At 39.9% G+C, this 20,552-nt stretch overlaps 1 long non-coding RNA gene across 2 annotated transcripts in view; it reads left to right on the top strand.

The window, feature by feature from the left end:
• LOC148775865 (uncharacterized) overlaps positions 1-20,552 on the top strand; it is a 612,673-nt gene that overhangs the window by 184,877 nt on the left and 407,244 nt on the right. Inside the window, exons 1-2 of one of the 2 annotated variants that reach the window (XR_016038908.1) lie at positions 13,073-13,248; positions 18,227-18,339. This is a non-coding gene — a long non-coding RNA (uncharacterized LOC148775865). Of the gene's footprint in view, positions 1-13,072; positions 13,249-18,226; positions 18,340-20,552 lie in introns of those variants that run through there. The other variant, XR_016038909.1, reaches the window with a different exon arrangement.

Genomic DNA, 20,552 nt, shown 5'->3' with positions numbered 1-20,552 from the left:
AGTCAAAGTAAAACTAACCTACAAATTGTTTTCATATGTAATCACTTTTTAAATGAAAATTAAATTTAATAATGGATGAATCTAGCAAAATGATATGTCTTACAGATATCTTAAATTTTTATTAATTTCAATTTTTTAGGTTTTATTTAATAGCTTGGAGCTGATAACTCACTTTCAAATATATTCAGCTCTGAAAAGGTTATAGGTCCAAGACAACGTGTCTGTAATACCTGGAAGATAATACAGCTTGATGCTGAGGTAGGGTTTGATCCTGGCGTGGGTGCTAGGATACCATTAGATGAGTCCAAGGCATAGAAATTTTTGATCAAAAGAGCATGAAGGAACACACATTTGGATGTTAGAATCAATAACTAACCAAAGAAGAAGATTAAAACAGACACAGCAATGATCTTCATGTATCTGACGAATTATTGATTGAGAAAAAGACTTAATTGTTATCATCCATAAGTCAGACTTAGGATCAATATGTGTAATTTATGGAGAGATGAATTTTGTTTCAATATAAAGAAGAGTTTCTAGGATTTAAGAGTCCCAGTGATGGAATGAGTGGATTTAGAAGACAACAGACCCCTTTTACAGGTTCAGGCTGCATATCCATCTGCAAAAGTATTGTAAATTTTTGATTGATGGCTAGCTTAGATGACCAAAGGTCCTCTCAAACTCAAATCCTGAGAGAAGCTTTAGAAATATACATGTATTGTCAGTCAATGGATAATAGATTGTATTTGAATATAATCCCTGAGTTCACCTTGATGACCACCTAAAATCCGTTAAGTCTTTGGCAGATGTAAAGATATATTTTGTCTCTAAGTAAATTCATTTCAGCAGCTCTTTCATTTTCTTTAAGATTTTTAATTAGGTGTTTGCTAAAGGAGATAAGCTGCTAAAGCAAAACAGTCCATCATATTTGACATGAGACTTGAAAAAGTAGAAAAGTTGCACAGTGGGGTATAAGTGCAATTGAAAGGAAGTGTTTTTTTGTGTGTTAGTCGCTCAGTTCTGCCCGACTCTCTGCGACCCCATGGACTTCAGCCTGCCAGGCTCCTCTGTCCATGACATTTTCAGGCAAGGATACTGGAGTGGGTTACCATTTCCTTCTCTAGGGGATCTTCCCAACCCAGGGATCGAATCCAGGTTTCCTGCACTGCAGGCAGGTTCTTCACCAACTGAGCTACAAGGGAAGTCCATTTCCCTTTGGAGACAAGGCATCTTATTTTTGTTTTTTAATTGTAATAACTCTTTATTTGTTCATAATATTTCTATCAAATTAAAAAGAAAAATTTCACAAGAAACTTCTCTGAGCATATTAACGGCACTGTTTTTGTTATCTGATCAGCACAGAGTTGGTGACTTAGCTTTAGAGTGTTCTGCACCAAGGGTGGGGAGGGAGGTGGGAGGGGGGCTCAGGATGGAGGGGACTCATGTATACCTATGGCCAATTCATACTGATGTATGGCAAAAGCCATCACAATATTATAAAGTAGTTATCCTCCAAGTAAATGAAATAATTTAATAAATTAAATTTTATTATAATTAAATAAAATAAAGACAATAGACAAGTTTCAGGTGACATGTTGATATAATGTCCTACAAACAACTATCACATCAGCAAGGAAAACAAAATGATCTAGATATAACAGTTTCTTGTGCTAAAAAAAAAAAAAAAAAAGCTAAAAATTTGGACTGGTAAAAAGCTCACCAAGATTTTAAGAAACTAAAGATATTTTTAAGCCACTTGCAATGGGTAGTTGCCTGTCTGGAAAGGGAAAAGTAGCTAATCAAATCTAGTAGTACTTGTTTGCTTATTATTTAAGGCATCTTGTTCTAAGGATTTTCACCTATTTTTCTTTAGATCTTGGCCCTTAGAAATTTTAGGATCTTAAATCTAGAGACTGTAGCCCCTACCTTTTTTTTTTTTTTTAATCTATATGTATTTATTTGATCCTGGCAGCAGACATGAGGTTTCTTGATCAGAGGACAGGCCAGTTACTTACTTACGGAACCTCTGTGACAGTTCCAGGGCTCAGTCCCTCATGGGCCACACAGTAAGGATAGATGTCACCTGCACATGTGGTGGATTCGTGCCACTGGAGAGGAGCCCTCCAAATTATGACTTTTGGAGTTTATAATAGGAACAAACTTGCTCTGTCTTTCCCTCAGAGAGAGAGGGGAACACTTTTGAGCTTTTATTCTGTGGGATGTAAATAAATCCTCTCTAGAGACATGAACCCAGGTCCCTAGATCTATTACTCTTTGGAATATAAACAAATAACTCCTCGGGAAATAGACCAGAAATTCTCTCCAGATAGCTCTGTCTTTAACTTCTAAGACTTGTTCACCATTTAGCATCCCTAAACCTAGGTTGCCAGCAGTCTGATCAGGGGGCCCCGGCCATGCAGAAACATGAAAATAATAGTTGTACCTAATGCTAACAGACCCATAGTATAACTTATATGTCCCATAAGACCCCATGTACCGTTTCTCATATTGTTTATTACGGAATTTCTTTCTCACAAAAATTTAAAAGCAGCATTGGATGTTTGCATACTTATTCAGAGTTCCTAAGGTCATTTACATTTAGCTATTGTTATGGGCTGACAGAATGTGTTAGTCACTTAGTCGTGTCCAACTCTTTGCACTCCCATAGACTGTAGCCCCCCAGACTTCTCTGGCCATGGAATTCTCCAAGCAAGAGTACTGGAGTGGATAGTCATTCCCTTCTCTAGGAGTTCTTCCTGACCTAGGATTCAAACCTAGGTCTCTTGCATTGCAAGCAGATTCCTGAACCACCAGGAAAGATGGGCTGACTGATTCTCTTTCAAAATCTGTTTGTTTGTTGAACGTTCAACGCTCAGTACTTCTGAATGTAATTCTGCTTAGAGGGAGAGCCTTCAAGGAGGCAGAATGAGGTCATATAGGTGGGCTGTAATCAATGTGACTGTGTCTGGAGATAGGACCTGCAGAGGGATGATGAAGTTTAACTGAGGTCATTAGCGAGGAGCCCGAATCCAATAGGACTGGCGTCCTTGCGAAGAGAAGGAGAGACACCAGGGGTGTGGATGTGCAGAGAAAAGGTGAAGTAAGGACACAGCAAGAAGTGGTCACCTGGAAGCCAAGGACAGAGGCTGCCGGAGAAACCAAATCTCCCTATGCCTTGACCTTGGACTTGCAGCCTCCAGCACTGTGTGAAAACCAGTTTCTGTTGTTTAAGCCATAATTCTATGGTATCTCACTATGGCAGCCCTAGCAAACTAGTACAGATTTTATTCACTTATGTTTTTGCTGATGTTCAGTTGCTAAGCTGTGTCCGAATCTTTTGTGACCCCACGGACTGTAGCCTCCCAGACTCCTCTATGAGATTTTTCAAGAAAGAATACCGGAGTGGGTTGCCATTTCCTTCTCCAGGGGATCTTCCTGACCCAGGGATTAAACTCACATCTCCTGCATTGCAGGCAAATTTTTTTACCACTGAGTAGTCAGACTCACTGGAAAAGACCCTGATGCTTGGAGGGATTGGGGGCAGGAGGAGAAGGGGACAACAGAGAATGAGATGGTTCGATGGCATTACCGACTGGATGGACATGAGTTTGGGTGGACTTCGGGAGTTGGTGTTAGACAGGGAGGCCTGGCATACTGCGATTCATGGGGTCTCAAAGAGTCAGACACAACTGAGCAACTAAACTGAACTGAACTGAGTCAGATCCAACCAAGATGAGTTAAAGAAGCTGTCTCTTTGGCACCAGATTTCCAGGAAATCTTGTTCCTACCTTGATTACTACTGCTAAATCTTTGAAGATCCATGGGTTCAAAATAACCCAGAATCAAGGGGAAAATGAAACAATTGAGAGCTGCTGAAATTACAAATGACACTATAACATTATTGACATAAGCAGAATTGGCAAAAGGAGAAGGGGACAGCAGAGGATGAGATGGTTAGATAGCATCACTGACTCAATGGACATGAATTTGAACAAACTCCAGAAGACAGTGGAGGACAGAGGAGCCTGTTGTGCTACAGTCCATGGGGTCGCAAACAGCCAGACACAACTTAGAGACTTAGAGACACAACAGCAACAAATAGCCAGCACATTTAAATGAACCTTTTATTTCATTAAGATGAGTTACCATGCATGTGAAGATGATGTACCATAAAGCCATGTTTAGCTGCAGATGCTTAGCAAATCTATTATTACCGGTTTATGATGTTTCTCTCATATTTCAGGTCTCTCCTCACGCTTTCCACCTAGCCCCACTTACCGCTTTATCTAATGACCATGTCATCTCTAACTCTACGCATGTGAAGGCGCCTTGACTTACCTCTCCTTTCCTCCTGAATCCACAGTCACCATGCCTGCTCTGGATCCCTTCCATTTTCATAATCCTGAAGGCTTTCTGACTTCAGGAATATATTCCCTTTTCTGTATATTCAGTTTCTTTCTCTCTATCATATCATTGCAATCACACCAGCCCCTTCATTGACTCTGCATCCCCGCCAGTTTCCATTATTCTCTTTTATGTAAGTGCTCATAAATGTCTACACATTTTCACTCCTAGTCACCGTCTTTTTTTTTTAAAACTTTTTATTCAGTATTGGAATATAGCCGATTAATAATGCGATAGTTTCAGGTGCAGACCAGAGTGACTCAGCCATACATATACATGCGTCCATTCTCTCCCTCCCATCCAGGCTGCCACATAACGTTGAGCAGAGTTCCCTCTGCCATACAGTAGGTCCTTGATGGTTATCCATTTTAATTATAGCAGTGTATACACGTCCATCCAAACTTTCTCACTATCCCTCCCCCGCATTCTTCCCCTGGCAACCATAAGTCCATTCTCTAAGTCTGTGAGTCTCTTTCTGCTTTGTAAGTTCATTTGCATCATTTCTTTTTAGATTCTGCATTTAAGGGATATTTCTCTTTCTCTGCCTTACTTCACTCAGTATGACAATCTCTGGGTCCATCCATGTTGCTGCAAATGGCATTATTTCATTTTTTAAAATCACTAATATTCCATTGTATATATGTTCCACATCTTCCTCATCCATTCCTCTGTGGATGGACATTTAAGTTGTTTCTATGTCTTGACTATTGTAATCCACATCTTTTTTTTTTTTTTTCAATCCTTTGACTCCCACCATTTTTGCTTCTTTTATATTTAGAAATTTTTTTAGTTACTAGATACTTCCACATTTCAAAATCCTCGAAGTTTGTATTCTGCATAATCTATCAGTAAGTCTCATAGAAGTTGATTTCTCCTAACTTTGAGACCATCTCTTTGGTTTCCACTTGCCTCACTGCATATCCTTTCTGTCTCCTTTCCTTATCTCCTCCTATCATTATTGGGCTTTTACACAACTCAATACAGAGACGCCTTCCCCTCTACTCTCCCCCTAGATAATGTCATTCATCATCAAGGCTTTAGCTGCCACTTGTATTTTGACAGATATTAAAGTATCTTCATTGAAGGCATCTCCTTGATGCTGATTATGTTCACACAGATATTTCATATTCATTTTAATTTCATATTTCACCTTTGCTTAAATATTTCATAAACAACTTTCCTTTCCCCTGGTTCCTCTTTGAGTCTAGTAAATAATCCACCCAGTTGATCAAATTAGAATCTTGGGAAATACCTCAAGCCATAATTATGTAATTGGAGTTTCTGCTAAGGCTTTATTTTATATACTTTTAATTAAAAGTATGTTTAGAACAATTTCCAAGCATTGAATCACAACTTCATATTAAATATAGAATAAAAGGACAAAATCATACTCTTTAATGACCTTTGCCATTGACAACTTCGTGCCTCCTCTCTTTCCTCTGTCTTCTTTGGTCCAGATCTGCATCTAGGAAAATAATTATACTGCATCTTTACAGAACCTTTTGGTAGAAGTAACCAGTTCACAAGCTGGGCTGTGGGTTTACCCACACTGCCTTACTAAAAATATATCACTAATCAAAAGTGTTATACTCTTCTGTTAGGTTTGAGAACAGTAAGATTTCCCTTTTTTATGTTTTTCAGTGATAAAGCACTGTAAGAAATGAACCTGTACCAAATAAGTGGTATGGTAGGCAAGTCCAAAGTTGAACCATTGTTTTTATCATGCTATTTCCACAAAATCTGTTCATTACCCCCTGGGATGAGTCACATATTATTCATTGTGGATAATGAAATTCATCTCAGGCGTTTATCGGTGTTGTTGCCTGTCCTGAGCACCTGTCCTGTTTGATGCTAGATGAAATGTAGCCTCTGAATTATTTTGAAGACCTTGGCTATCTACTTATAGCAGGAAAATTGGAGCATTTCAGCTGTGTGAGACCTTGGCAAATATTTGATATAATACCTGAGACTTCAATTTTGGCATGGTATTATTTTTTAGTTATTTAGAGCTTAAAATAATAAATATTACCTGTGATGATAATTTTGGTTTTTAAATTCTCTTTAAATAGTAATGAATAAATCTGTAACCTTTTCTCTAATGTTTTATGTCAAATTTTTACTAATGTTCCAGTGCTTATGTCTTGCATACAAAGTATAAATGCTTTCCTTCTTCTTCTGGTCAATATTTGAAGAACTTTTTATTATAAAAATGTTAAAAACCAAAATTATTGCCATACGCAATGTGTGACTGTTCGGTTTTTAATCAACTGAAATCTAGAATCAAATTCTAGAATTGTAGCAAGCATTTCAGCTTGGTAATCATTTATTGAGCACTTCCTATGTAGCTGGCACTGATACAAGTAACTCGACAAGGTCAGCATTAATGGCGTGAAGGATGCGGTCCACCTGCTGGCTCGCTTGGCAGGAATTGCTAATTTTTAACTATAATCTTTCAAAATGAATTCAGAGGCTGTCTTCTTTGCAGTCAGTTTCAATATAGGTCACTTTCATGCCGGGCACATCATATTTACAGTTTCAGTTTTAGCAGGGTCAAGATTTGTGAAGGATCTGAGATTTTTCTCCTACTTGCAAGCTAATAGATGATCTTGTTACCTTTTCATGGAAGCTAGCAAGAGACATGAAACTCCCTGGTCAGAGACAAAGGACTTTATTACTGAAGGTACAACATGCAGCCTGAGCATCAGTATTTTTTTTTTTTTTTTTAGAATCAGTATATTTTATGCTCATTTCCTCAGACCCAATCCTCATAAGAAAAAAGGGAAGATGATACCCGCACAGTAGTTGTGTTAGAACTCTAAGTCTAGGAAATACATGGGAAATAAGCCTGCTTGCCCTTTGTGTCAGGGGGAGACATTATTTCTGTTTTTCAGGGCTGTTGGTATACAAAGATCTTTGAAAAGATAGACTTTAACAAAGGGTAGTCTATGCCTTTACTTATAAGACATGTAGAAACAGAGAAGACCCAAGGAAAATTGTCTCCCAACAAACAGAATGCTTTGTCTCTCAAAGTATAAATGATAAACTCAGCATCTCATCCTCTTCAAGCTATTCTATATCACATGTTCTTCTCCAGAAGACAGATAATTAAAATTGTAAAACAGTTGAATCAAGGCACTCTGTAAAGAAGTAGGAAGCAGTCTAAGCAACCAATTTAAGATGGAGCAATCAAAGTTAATAATATTTAGTTTTCATTTGGCACACAGGTACTGTACCTGAATTGGGGCCAGGTATCTTTTTAGTACTAAAATTAATGAGCATAAAGGCCATTTGAACAGTTTTGATTATTCTTCTTTGTGACCACTCCTGCTATGAAATATAGATCTCAGTCTTGCTCTCTTGAAACATTTGTCAAATTAGTATCTTTTTTGTTAGTTTATTATAGGCTTTTCCCAATATATACAAAAATACAGAAAAGAGTATAATGAACCATATGTATACATCATTCAGTTTAATCAATTTGTTAACTCATGGCCAATCTTGTTTTTTTTCTCTGTCTCCCTTTATTATTTTAAAGAGATCTCAGACATCACATCATTTTATTTGGTGTATGTCTTAAAAGGAGCTATTTTTGTTGTTTTCCTCTTTTTGCCCATTGCATTGTGATGTAGATTCTGACTTCTTTGAGTATTTGCAAACCTGTCTGCACAATTGTTTATTTGAATCTTGTTTGGGGGTTAGATATATAGGTATGTTATACTGTATTTTTGCCATATTTTTATTCTTTAACTGCAATCTCTTTACTCATGAGGATGGGAGTCCCATTATGATCAAATTTGGACACTGAAGGAAGAGAATCTAAAGCTTGAACTTTTCCTTTTGATAAAGACAAATCCTAGTTTTGGATAATTTCTTTATAACCCAGCAAAGATGTTGGTATGCCTTTCTCTCATGAGATATATGGCCATGAAATTCCTTTAGACCTGCTCTGATGACTGGTACCTCTGAAAATTCCAATAACCTTCCTTAATTAATCAGTTCATCCAAGCCATGAATCAGTCTTTGTGTTTCCGTCTGAGCCTTTTCCTGTTTATCTACAGCTTTAGGAATGAGTTGCCAGAAGATGAAAGTAGAGCTCAGGCTTCAAAATAGAGCCGGCCCCATATTCTATAGAGACTTAGGTCTGTATGTTGTGATAAAAAGAGATGCTAGTAGAACTTCTGACTTGGTACAGTTCTTTATGATAATCTCTCAGAAGTACAAAGCAAGGCTTCCTTTCAACTTTAGACCAGTCTCCTGGGAGATAGTGACTTGTCTGTTAAAATGTAAGTGCTAATTCTTGCAGTGAAGACAGACATAGAGAACAAACTTATAGGCATGGGCCGGTGGGAGGAAGGAAAGGGCGGGAGGTATGGAAAGAGTAACACGAAACATACATTACCATATGTAAAATAGATAGCTGATGGGAATTTGCTGTATGACTCAGGGAATTCAAACCGGGGCTCTCTAACAACCTCGAGGGGTGGGATGGGGAGGGAGATGGGAGGGAGGTTCAAGAGGGAGGGGACATAGGTCTACCTATGGCTGATTCATGTTGATGTTTGGCAGAAACCAACACAATACTGTAAAGTAATTAGCTTTCAATTAAAAATTTTTTTAAAAAAGAATGAAAGTGGGGACATCAGAGATAGTTGAATGATAATAAAGGAATATCATGAAAAAAATTTAGGTGCCAATTTTTTACATAGAATTATTTTAAATTTGTGGTTCAAACGTTATTATCCTATAGCCCCCATAATACATAAGCCAACTTCATGGTGGTTATAGTGGGACAGGAGATGGTGATGCAAAAAGGAAGCGATCTTCCTTTAAGGATGAGGCAGTTGACTGTATCCATCATGATAAACTTAATAAATCTACTGTATAGAAAAAAAATTTCTCACAGATGGGAGGTGCTAAATAAGAGGAAAGAACTGAGGAAGCCAAAAGGTGAAAATGGAGTGTTTGGCAAGGGGTTGGGAGTTCAGGACTCAGGTCTGGAGTAGTGAGAGTTTAATGGCATCTGCCTTAAGGAATCAGATAAATTTTAGGGATGGAAGAAAATCATCGCCACTGCAACCTTGTACAAAGGCATTGGCATGTAGCCATCAGAGGACTGAAAACAAAATGAAAGAACATTGGTGAACTTGCTTTGTTCAGTGTTCATTTATTCCTATTGCTGTTTGGTTGGGTTTTTAAAGCAGTTCTTTTTGAAGAGTGCACATTTTTTCTTGTGAAGCACACCAGCAACTTTTACAGTGTAGCTGATCAATAAGGAAATTTTTTTTCTTTTTTTTGCAACACATTTTCACATGTACTACTGTAGAACTTTTAGGAAGGAAATCCAAGATTATTTCATATGTACAGTACAGTGACACTTATAGATAACTTAATTTCCTCTTGTTGGTATCAATGTAGGTAAGCATTTTAAGAAAATGACTCTATGTTCATGCTGATGTCTTTGATAATATGTGATCTGTGGCAAACTTGTTGTGAATCTATCATGGGTTATAGTTAATTTTTTTCTTAGTTCTCTGCCTGCCGCACAAAATATTCTATAAACATTTTTCATTAAAAAAATCAACAATTACCAGTTAATAATTTTGCATGTGACAATTTTATCTTTTGTTCCTCTTCACAGGAAAACACAACACAATCTTTAAATAGAATATTAAAAGATCGCTTTTCAGAGAGCACGAGCTGTGTTTCTCCAATAGCTTCTAATAATACTGAGTAGGGGAGAACAGTGCACTGAATCACAGTCTTGCAGTGTTATACAATCGCTTAAGGTCAGTTACATAAGGAAATAGACAAATAAGGCAAAAGCAAACTTCTGCATTTGTGAAAGGAAAAAAAAAAAAAAAACAGCCAAGGTACATGGAATGGAAATGGCAATCGGTTCGGAGTTGGCTGCATTCAGGATCTTATTCATCACTCATCAGCTTTTCAGGTTGCTTGTTGCAGTAAGGTTTTTTAGGTTATTTATACCCTTATGATTGCAGAGGGAATGTGAGGAGAAATTTTCCAGTAATTAAACACAATCTTATTGATTTCTTAAGACATTTTTCTTCAGGCATTTACTAGGTCTCAAGGTCTTGAGATAACTGACTTTCAAGGTCTGGGACCAGAAAGCCCAGATGTGAAAGGATCACCTTTGATAATCTCCTCTCCCCCAACATTGCATAAGGAGGGAACTGGTGGGGCAGGGTACTTGAAGTTAGAAAATATGCTCTGATTCATCCTGTGATTTTCGACAAATCACTTGTGTTCTCTCAACCTCAGTTTCTCCTCCTTTACAACATGTGAACAGTATCACATGCCCAAATCAAAGGGTTGTGGAGAAGGTAAAATGAGATAACCCATGTGAAAATGCTTTATAACCTCTAGAGTGCATACAGAAATAGGATATGTTTTGTTCTAAAATTTGTAGTTTTGTTCTAATGAGGCATACAAGTAAAGGCTTCCCTGGAGAAAGACAGTTGGGATGGTCATGGATTTTAACATAATCTTTTAAGTCTTGCCCTTGAATGTGATCTTCTCACTTGCTAAAGAGATTAAGGGATGCACTTACAGGGATGTATTTTTTTCAACAACTTGTATACAATTTTCAAAAGATCTTAGCAATTTACTCTCTGTTCCAGCTCTCCAACAACCTGAAAGAAAAAAACCTATGACCCTTTGTCCTCGAAGGCAAACATAGGCAATGTCACAGGCCTCCAGTTGGCCCTCCATATCTATGGGTTCTGCATCTGTGGGTTCAACTCACTGTGGATCCAAACTAATTTTTAAATATCACAGAAAGTTCCAAAAAGCAGAACTTGAATTTGCCACACTCCAGCAACTACTTACATAGCATTTGCGTTGTATTTACAACTATTTACATAGCTTTTGCATTGTATTAGGGATTATGAGTAATCTAGAAATGATTTCAGGTAAACAGGAGGATATATGTAGGTTATATGTAAATATTATGCCTTAAAATGGTTTTTTGTTGATGTGGACCATTCTTTAAAAAATCTTTAGTAAATTTGTTGTAACATTACTTCTGTTGTTTATGTTCTGGTTTTTTGGCTTGAGGCATTTGGTATCTTAGCTCCGTGACCAAGGATCAAACACACATCCCTTGTGTTAGAAGGTAAAGTCTTAACCCTGGACCAGAGAGGAAATCCCAATACTTGGCCTTTTTCTATAATGGATTTAAACATCTCTGGATTTCAGTATCTGCAGGGTGTCCTGGAATCACACCAACCCTTTCCCCCACCTCCAGTGGAACATCTGTACTCCTGTTTCATCAAATTATCAAAATCCAATTGTGCACACAATCCAGCAGCATCTGGAGGAAACACACAAAGGGCTATTTGGGGTGATACTTAATATTGTTCTGGTTGGTTAAAATCATGCATTTTGTTTAGAATTCAAGAGAATATTGGGGGCAGTGGAAAAACCAAGAGATTCACAGATTTCTATAATTCTTTATTAAACTTTCTTTTACCCAGAGATGTGTGGATCCAAGAGAGCCTGAATAGCAAGGCCACTCTATAAGGCATCGTGATCTATTCCCATCTTCAGAGAGGTGAGAGGGAAGCTTTAAGAGATAAAATGGCATGTCTTCATTGGACAGATTAGTGAAGACTTGACCTCTTATCCATTGTTTCCCCGTCTATTTGCCATGAAGGGATGGGACCGGATGCCATGATCTTTGTTTTCTGAATGTTGAGTTTTATGCCAACTTTACCACTCTCCTCTTTCACTTTCCTCAAGTGGCTCCTTTAGTTCTTCTTCACTTTCTGCCATAATGGTGGTATCATCTGCCTGAGGTTGTTGATATTTCTCCTGGCAATCTTGATTCCAGATTGTGCTTCATCAAGCCTGGTATTTCTCATGATGTACTCTACATGTAAGTTAAATAAGCAGGGTGACAATATACAGCCTTGATGTACTCCTTTCCCAATTTGGAACCAGCCTGTTGTTCCATGTCCAGTTCTAACCATTGCTTCTTGACCCGCATATGGATTTCTTAGGAGGCAGGTCAGGTGGTCTGGTATCCCCATCTCTTGAAGAATTTTCCACAGTTTGTTGTGATCCACACAGTCAAAAGCTTTGGCATAGTCAATGAAACAGAAATAGATGTTTTCTGGAACTCTCTTGCTTTCTCCATGATCCAACGGATGTTGGCAATTTGATCTCTGGTTCCTCTGCCTTTTCTAAATCCAGCTTGAACATCTGGAATTTCACGGTTCACGTATTGCTTGGAGAATTTTGTGCATTACCTTGCTAACGTGTGAGATGAGTTTAATTGTGTGGTAGTTTGAGCATTCTTTGGCATTGCCTTTCTTTGGGATTGGAATAGAAACAGACATTTTTAGGTCCTGTGGCCACTACTGGGTTATCCAAATTTTCTGGCATATTGAGTGCAGAACTTTCACAGAATCATCTTTTAGGATTTGAAATAGCTCAACTGGGATTACATCACCTCCACTAGCTTTGATAGTAGTGATGCTTACTGAGGCCTACTTGACTTCTCATTCAAGGATGTCTGGCTATAGGTGAGTGATCACACCGTTGTGATTATCTGGGTCATGAAGATCTTTTTTTGTATAGTTCTTCTGTGTATTCTTGCCACCTCTTCTTAATATCTTCTGCTTCTGTTAGGTCCGGCAAGAGACGCCGGCGCGGCGGCGCAGAAGCGAGAGACGCCTTAGAGAGCATCACTACGAACAAAGCTAGTGGAGGTGATGGAATTCCAATTGAGCTATTTCAAATCCTGAAAGATGATGCTGTGAAAGTGCTGCACTCAATACGCCAGCAAATTTGGAAAACTCAGCAATGGCCACAGGACTGGAAAAGGTCAGTCTTCATTCCAATCCCAAAGAAAGGGAATGCCAAAGAATGCTCAAACTACCACACAATTGCACTCATCTCACACGCTAGTAAAGTCATGCTCAAAATTCTCCAAGCTAGGCTTCAGCAGTATGTGAATCGTGAACTTCCAGATGTTCAAGCAGGTTTTAGAAAAGGCAGAGGAACCAGAGATCAAATTGCCAACATCTGCTGGAGCATGGAAAAAGCAAGAGAGTTCCAGAAAAACATCTATTTCTGCTTCATTGACTATGCCAAAGCCTTTGACTGTGTGGATCACAATAAACTGTGGAACATTCTTCAAGAGATGGGAATCCCAGACCACCTGAGATTGAGAAACCTGTATGCAGGTCAGGAAGCAACAGTCAGAACTGGACATGGAACAACAGACTGGATCCAAATAGGAAAAGGAGTACGTCAAGGCTGTATATTGTCACCCTGCTTATTTAACTTATATGCAGAGTACATGATGAGGAATGCTGGGCTGGAAGAAGCACAAGCTGGAATCAAGATTGCCGGGAGAAATATCAATAACCTCAGATATGCAGATGACACCACCCTTATGGCAGAAAGTGAAGAGGAACTCAAAGGCCTTTTGATGAAAGTGAAAGAGGAGAGTGAAAAGGTTGGCTTGAAGCTCAACATTCAGGAAACAAAGATCATGGCATCTGGTCCCATCACTTCATGGGAAATAGATGGGGAAACAGTGGAAACAGTGTCAGACTTTATTTTTGGGGCTCCAAAATCACTTCGGATGCTGATTGCAGCCATGAAATTAAAAGACACTTACTCCTTGGAAGGAAAGTTATGACCAACCTAGATAGCATATTAAAAAGCAGAGACATTACTTTGCCAACCAAGGTCCATCTAGTCAAGGCTATGGTTTTTCCCGTGGTCATGTATGGATGTGAGAGTTGGACTGTGAAGAAAGCTGATCGCTGAAGAATTGATGTGTTTGAACTGTGGTGTTGGAGAAGACTCTTGAGAGTCCCTTGGACTGCAAGGAAATCCAACAAGTCCATTCTAAAAGAGATCAATCCTGGGTGTTCATTGGAAGGACTTATGCTAAAGCTGATACTCCAATACTTTGGCCACCTCATGCGACGAGTTGACTCACTGGCAAAGACTCTTATGCTGGGAGGGATTGGGGGTAGGAGGAGACGGGGATGGCAGAGAATGAGATGGCTGGATGGCATCACCAACTCGATGGACGTGAGTTTGAGTGAACTCCGGGAGTTGGTGATGGACAGGGAGGCCTGGCGTGCTGTGGTTCGTGGGGTCGCAAAGAGTCGGACACAACTGAGCAACTGAACTGAACTGAACTGAACTGAACTCTGTTAGGTCCATACCATTTCTGTCCTTTATTGTGCCCATCTTTGCATGAAATGTTCCCTTGGTATCTCTAATTTTCTTGAAGAGATCTCTGCTGCTGCTGCTGTTAAGTCACTTCAGTCGTGTCCAATTCTGTGTGACCCCATAGACGTCAGCCCACCCGTCCCTGGGATTCTCCAGGCAAGAACACTGGAGTGGGTTGCCATTTCCTTCTCCAATGTGTGAAAGTGAAAAATGAAAGTGAAGTCGCTCAGTCATGTCTGACTCGTAGCGACCCCATGGACTGCAGCCTACCAGGCTCCTCCATCCATGGGATTTTCTAGGCAAGAGTACTCTCTAGTCTTTCCCATTCTATTGTTTTCCTCTATTTCTTTGCATTGATCACCAAGGAAGGATTTCTTAATTCTCCTTGCTAGTCTTTAGAACTCTGCATTCAAATGGGTATATCTTTCCTTTTCTCCTTTGCCTTTTGCATCTCTTCTTTTCTTAACTATTTTCTAGTAGTCACATATGGATGTGAGAATTGGACTATAAGGAAAGCTGAGTGCCAAAGAATTGATACTTTTGAACTGTGGTGTTGGAGAAGACTCTTGTGAGTCCCTTGGACTGCAAGGAGATCCAACCAGTCCACCATAAAGGAAATCAGTCTGGAATATTCATCAGAAGGCCTGATGCTGAAGCTGAAGCTCCAATACTTTGGCTACCTGATGCGAAGAGCTGACTCTTTTGAAAAGACCCTGATGCTGGGAAAGATTGAAGGCAGGAGGAGAAGGGGATGACAGAGGATGAGATGGTTGGATGGCATCACCTACTTGATGGACTTGAGTTTGAGTAAGCTCCGGGAGTTGGTGATGGATAGGGAAGCCTGGCATGTTGCAGTCCATTGGGTCAGAAAGAGTCGGACACAGTTGAGCGACTTAACTGAACTCTTATCTAAAGTTGTATCTGGCAAATCTGAAATTGAGAGGTGCTGTAATTCGAGGCATGATACAAGCAAGATCCCCCATTTAGTAACGAGCAGCTAAGGATTCATGTAGGAATCATTTGACCTGAATTATACCAATAATGACAACAGTCCTCTGACTTTGCATGTATAAACCGACAGTGAGTAAGTCTAATCTAGACATCAGAACCATGTTGCCAAGCATTTGGTCTTTCAGGTACTGGACCAACCTCCCATTAAGTCTTTGAGGGTTCACAGGATGGAGCCACTCTTGACTTGGTTTACTTTCATCCTTAACTCTCTGTGAAAAACAATACTAGAAAGAGTAAATAAATGGAAGGCTGGCTTTTGATCTCAGTCTGTATTCTAATTCTAGTTGCAAATTTGCATCATTGGTTTCACATTACTGAGTTAAATGATTTTCTCCTTTTGTCAGGTCGAAATATTAATACTGGCATTTCCTGGCATGGCACATAAGTAATTTAATGAACACAAATTAATACAGGCACAGGGACAGCATTGCCACGTCTCTGCTTCTACCAAAACTGCATTTCCCAATGAATAAATCATGATTAGCCTATCACTAAATGAATGTGTTCCATAGTACAGATCTTAGCAAATGTAAAGGCCACAGCACATCAACTACACATACATGTATTAAGAAAGTGTCACTGTCTTTGGGGATAGGGGTGAGAACCAGCTGTCAGCTTTGTCACCATCTCTGGCTTCTGCTGGGACAGCTGAATGGATATGTTTACCATCCTGGCCTGGTGGCATCGGTGAGGAAAAGCCAAAGAGGCAGGGCTTTGGGGACAGAATGATTTGGGTTTGAATCTTGACTTTCTTATTTACTATGCATGATACAACTCCACTGGGCCTCCTTTTACTCTGTGAAATATAAATACAATACTTCCATGAGATGAAAGTGAGTCTGAAATGTAAAGTGCCTAGAAACATGTATGACCCAGAAATGACACTCAGTATGTTGCAGGAAGGGGGATCCCTTCCAGGGCCTGGAAGGGGGCTCTTGTCTAACACTTGGAAATGAATGATCTGAGGAGGTACACGTGCTGACAAAGTAAGAGACTTTATTGGAAAAGGGTGCCTGGGAGGAGAGCAGTAGGGTAAAGGAACCCAGGAGGACCTCTCTGCCAGGTGGCTCACAGTCTCAGATTTTTATGGTGATGGGATTAGTTTCTGGGTTGTCTCTGGCCAATCGTTCTGACTCAGGGTCATTTCTGGTGACACACGCGTCACTCAACCAAGATCCATTCCAGGGAGGAGGATTCTGGGAGGTAGAAAGACTTACAGCATCTCCTTTTAACCTTTCTTGAACTCCTCTGGTTGGTGGTGGCTTGTTCTGTGTTCCTTACCAGGACCTCCTGGTAGAATAATTCACATAAATGGCTACTGTGGTGCCTGGCCGGTGTGGGCAGTTTCAGTCAGCGTGTTTCCCCTAATGACTGTACATGGCTTCCCTTCTCTTTGAACATGTCACTACAGGAAGAGGAATGGGAGTACTTGAGGTAGCTGAAGGTTAGTCTATCCACTGAGGTATCATAGAGTCCTCTCTTTGTCACAGGAGAGTGGACCCTGGGGTCTGAGTTTGAGCCATCCCTGTGGGTCCACTCCAGTCCTCTTCCTCCATTTTCCATTCCAACTGAAAACTCACTAGCAGGTAACATCAGGGCCTATGATGTCAGGAAGCCTAGGAGCCCCTAAAAATGCAGGTGGATTGTTCACCATCCTTTGTCAGCCAGGGAAAAATTCATTAGTTCTTTTCAAAAAGGCTTGGCCTGAAAGAGAACTCAAGGGAATTTGCAGGAAGGAGAGATTGATATTTGAGTTTGGCACCATCTTGCTTCTCTTCATGATTCCCCTTCCAGCACAACTTGTGCTAATTTTTGGCATCGTAAAGTCACCCCACTCCTGCAAAATAACTTTAAATGCTTCAAAAGCAACCCACTCTCCTCCTAACGTCCCCCAAACATCTTCAATTTATTCTGATCTCAGGTAGATTTTAATAGGAAAGCAAACTGATTATACTAAGTCACGATTCAACTCAGCCAATATTTATTGTCATTTGTCCTTGGGACAGTGCTTAGTCCTAGGGATAGAACAATGAGCAAAATATGGCCCCTGCCTTCAAGGAGGGCACAATCTAGGGATCAGAGCCTCATGTGGAAAGAACCAACATAATCGCAGGAGCTATTAATAAGTACCACCATAAAGAAGGTAGATGCCAGAGACCGTGCCAAGAGTCTTCCAATGTGTTACCTTATTTAATCCTCACAGTGTCGATGAGAGAGAGGTTTAACACCTCCACATTTATGGATTAAGAAATACCCGGACAAAGATTTTGAGTAAAATAACAGATCTTAATGGCGCAGTAGAGAAAGGAGTGACTTGCTCTGCCTGGAAAGTAGGAAAATTTTCACAGAAAAAGTGGCATTTGACATTAACTGAGGATTAGAATGAGACATCTGGCTGTGACAGACATTCAATGAAGAAGGGTTCAGCACTGAAAGATGTAAGTGGGTTGCCTCCCTCCTTAAAAAAAAAAATTCTCAGAAGTGCCCAAACAATGAGACTAACCATGTGGGGAGAGGTCTTCAAATCAAGGAACCCTGACTCAATTGCCCTTGAGATTTACTGTTACTAGACGATTTGTCTTCTTATCTTTACTACCAGCTATGGCCAGAGAGTGGACATGGACCATTGCACAGGGAATCACCTTGCAGAACTTAACCAAATGTTGTTGGAGGATGAATATAAAGCAGGAATTTGAAGCATTGAAGAGCATGGTAAGTGACCAAGTGTTGATTTTCCAATCCTACTATAGATTCTTCGTCACCTGCTGGGCCTCCCTGGTCTTGACCAGTGCCCCTGTCTTGCAGTCTCTGAGGGAAAGGAGGAGCCTAATTTCAATAGGCAACAATTAGCGAACATAAATTGTCTCGTTGCATAGACCACACTCCCTCTAATGTCTTCTAGTACTTTTCTACTACCCCATCTCTTCAAAACCTCTGGCCTGTTGTTTCAGTGGAGTTGAATGAAATCTCTCTCTTTTATGGTGATAGTCTTGAATAGTCTTCCTTGCCTGTTTAACTCTGTCTAGTGCAAATTTTCTTTGACAACACACACACATGAGGCAACCTGAAATTCCAGGTAAAACAACCATCATGTAAACTTTACAAACAATGCATATTCCATTTGGGAAATTAAAATGCGGTGTGATTGGGCTCCTGGTGGAGTGTAAGAATGAGTTTCCTTTGTACAGGTTTTTTTTTGGGGGATGGTGGGTAGCTTTGAAATTGTGAACTTTGGAGCCATGAAGGAATGTTATTTACTTCAGAAACCACACTGTTAGCTTCTGAGGTAAACAATATTTACTCAGTCATAAGACTGAAAATGCAATTGATGCCTTTCAATTCTGTAATCACCTATAAACAAAGCAAAGAATACTTAACTGTGGTTACAGAATAATGTTTTCAACCTTGATAATGTGAAGTGTGGAGGTGGGAGAAGGGAAGGAGGCAAGTAAGGATGAGAGTGGCAGTATGAATATAGTTGATGGGAAAAACAAAACACATTTTCAATTCAGTTGCTCAGTCATGTTTGACTCTTTGTGGCCCCATGGACTGTAGCCCATCAGGCTCCTCCTCTGTCCATGAAATTTTCCAGGCAAGAGTATTGGAGTGGATTGCCATTTCCTTCTCCAGGGGATCTTCCTGACCCAGGGATTGAACCCGGGTCTCCTGCATTGCAGGCAGACGCTTTACCGTCTGAGCCACCAGGGAAGCTAATATATAATTTTGGTCTTTAAAATGTAAGTATGGTATCTGAAAACAAAGAGAAGAACTAAAATCAGGAATTAGATTATTGCCTCTGAAAAGGATTTTAGGGGTGAAGATTTTAGTGTGGTGGAAGAGATTTATTATGAACATTTTTGTGCTATTTAAATGTTTTAACCATGCCATTTATTATTTTGATAAAGTACTACATTTGTGTATTCATTCTTCAGATTTTCTCTTTGTCTGCCTTATGCTGGGTCTTTTCTTTCATGAAACTCTTGCCCCAAGGCAGCCTCCGAATCTCCGGGGTCCTGCTCCCTTTGAACAGCCCTCAGAGTCCTTACATCTCTCTCCTATTCTTGGTGAAGTTAGTCCTCTCTTTTCCCCACAAGTGCCTCCCACTCAGCAAACAGAGAACCCACCTGGTACCAGAATCTACCGTTCCTGAAGGGCAGCAGGGAATTGTCAATAACAAAGGCAAAAAAGATGCCAGAACTAAAATTTCTTGTCACAGTTTTTTCTTTTTAACAATCATAACTTGAAAGCCTCATTGTCATAATAATTCTTGGAGCATTTGAATATTGCTAATTGGCTACTTGGCTGCCCTTTCACCTCAGTTATCTTTTTTCCCTGAAATCTTCTTTTCTTTAAGCTAAATGGTCTCCACGTTTTCAACTGTTTGCCACAGGCTTCTTTAAACTCTTTGTCATATTCTGGAAACTACTTGATCCCTGTGTTTTCCGTTGGACAAGTGTCTGTTGATCTCCTGTAAATGGTTGGTTTCTGGGATGAAACAGAACACTCTAAATATCATACTTGGGAGAGGATAGGCCAACCCCTTTCTTGGATTCAAGGAATTCTTGGGTGGATTTCCAACTATAAAAGTAAATGCCCATTTTTATGTGGCTAAAGAAGTTCAGTTCAGTTAAGTTCAGTTCAGTCGCTCAGTCGTGTCGACTCTCTGCGACCCCATGAATCACAGCACGCCAGGCCTCCCTGTCCATCACCAACTCCCGGAGTTCAATCAAACTCATGTCCACAGAGTCGGTGATGCCATCCAGCCATCTCATTCTCTGTCATCCCCTTCTCCTCCCGCCCCCAACCTTTCCCAGTATAATAGTCTGTTCCAGTGAGTCAACTCGTCGCATGAGGTGGCCAAAGTATTGGAGTTTCAGCTTTAGCATCAGTCTTTCCAATGAACACCCAGGATTGATCTCATTTAG

This window comes from Moschus berezovskii, chromosome 13 (assembly GCF_049115385.1).
Source record: "Moschus berezovskii isolate FMDL1 chromosome 13, NW_MosBer_1.0, whole genome shotgun sequence".
In the NCBI taxonomy this organism is placed as follows: Eukaryota; Metazoa; Chordata; class Mammalia; order Artiodactyla; family Moschidae; genus Moschus; species Moschus berezovskii.
Note: the sequence above shows the minus strand (reverse complement) of the source record. Positions and strands in the feature narration are given on the sequence as shown.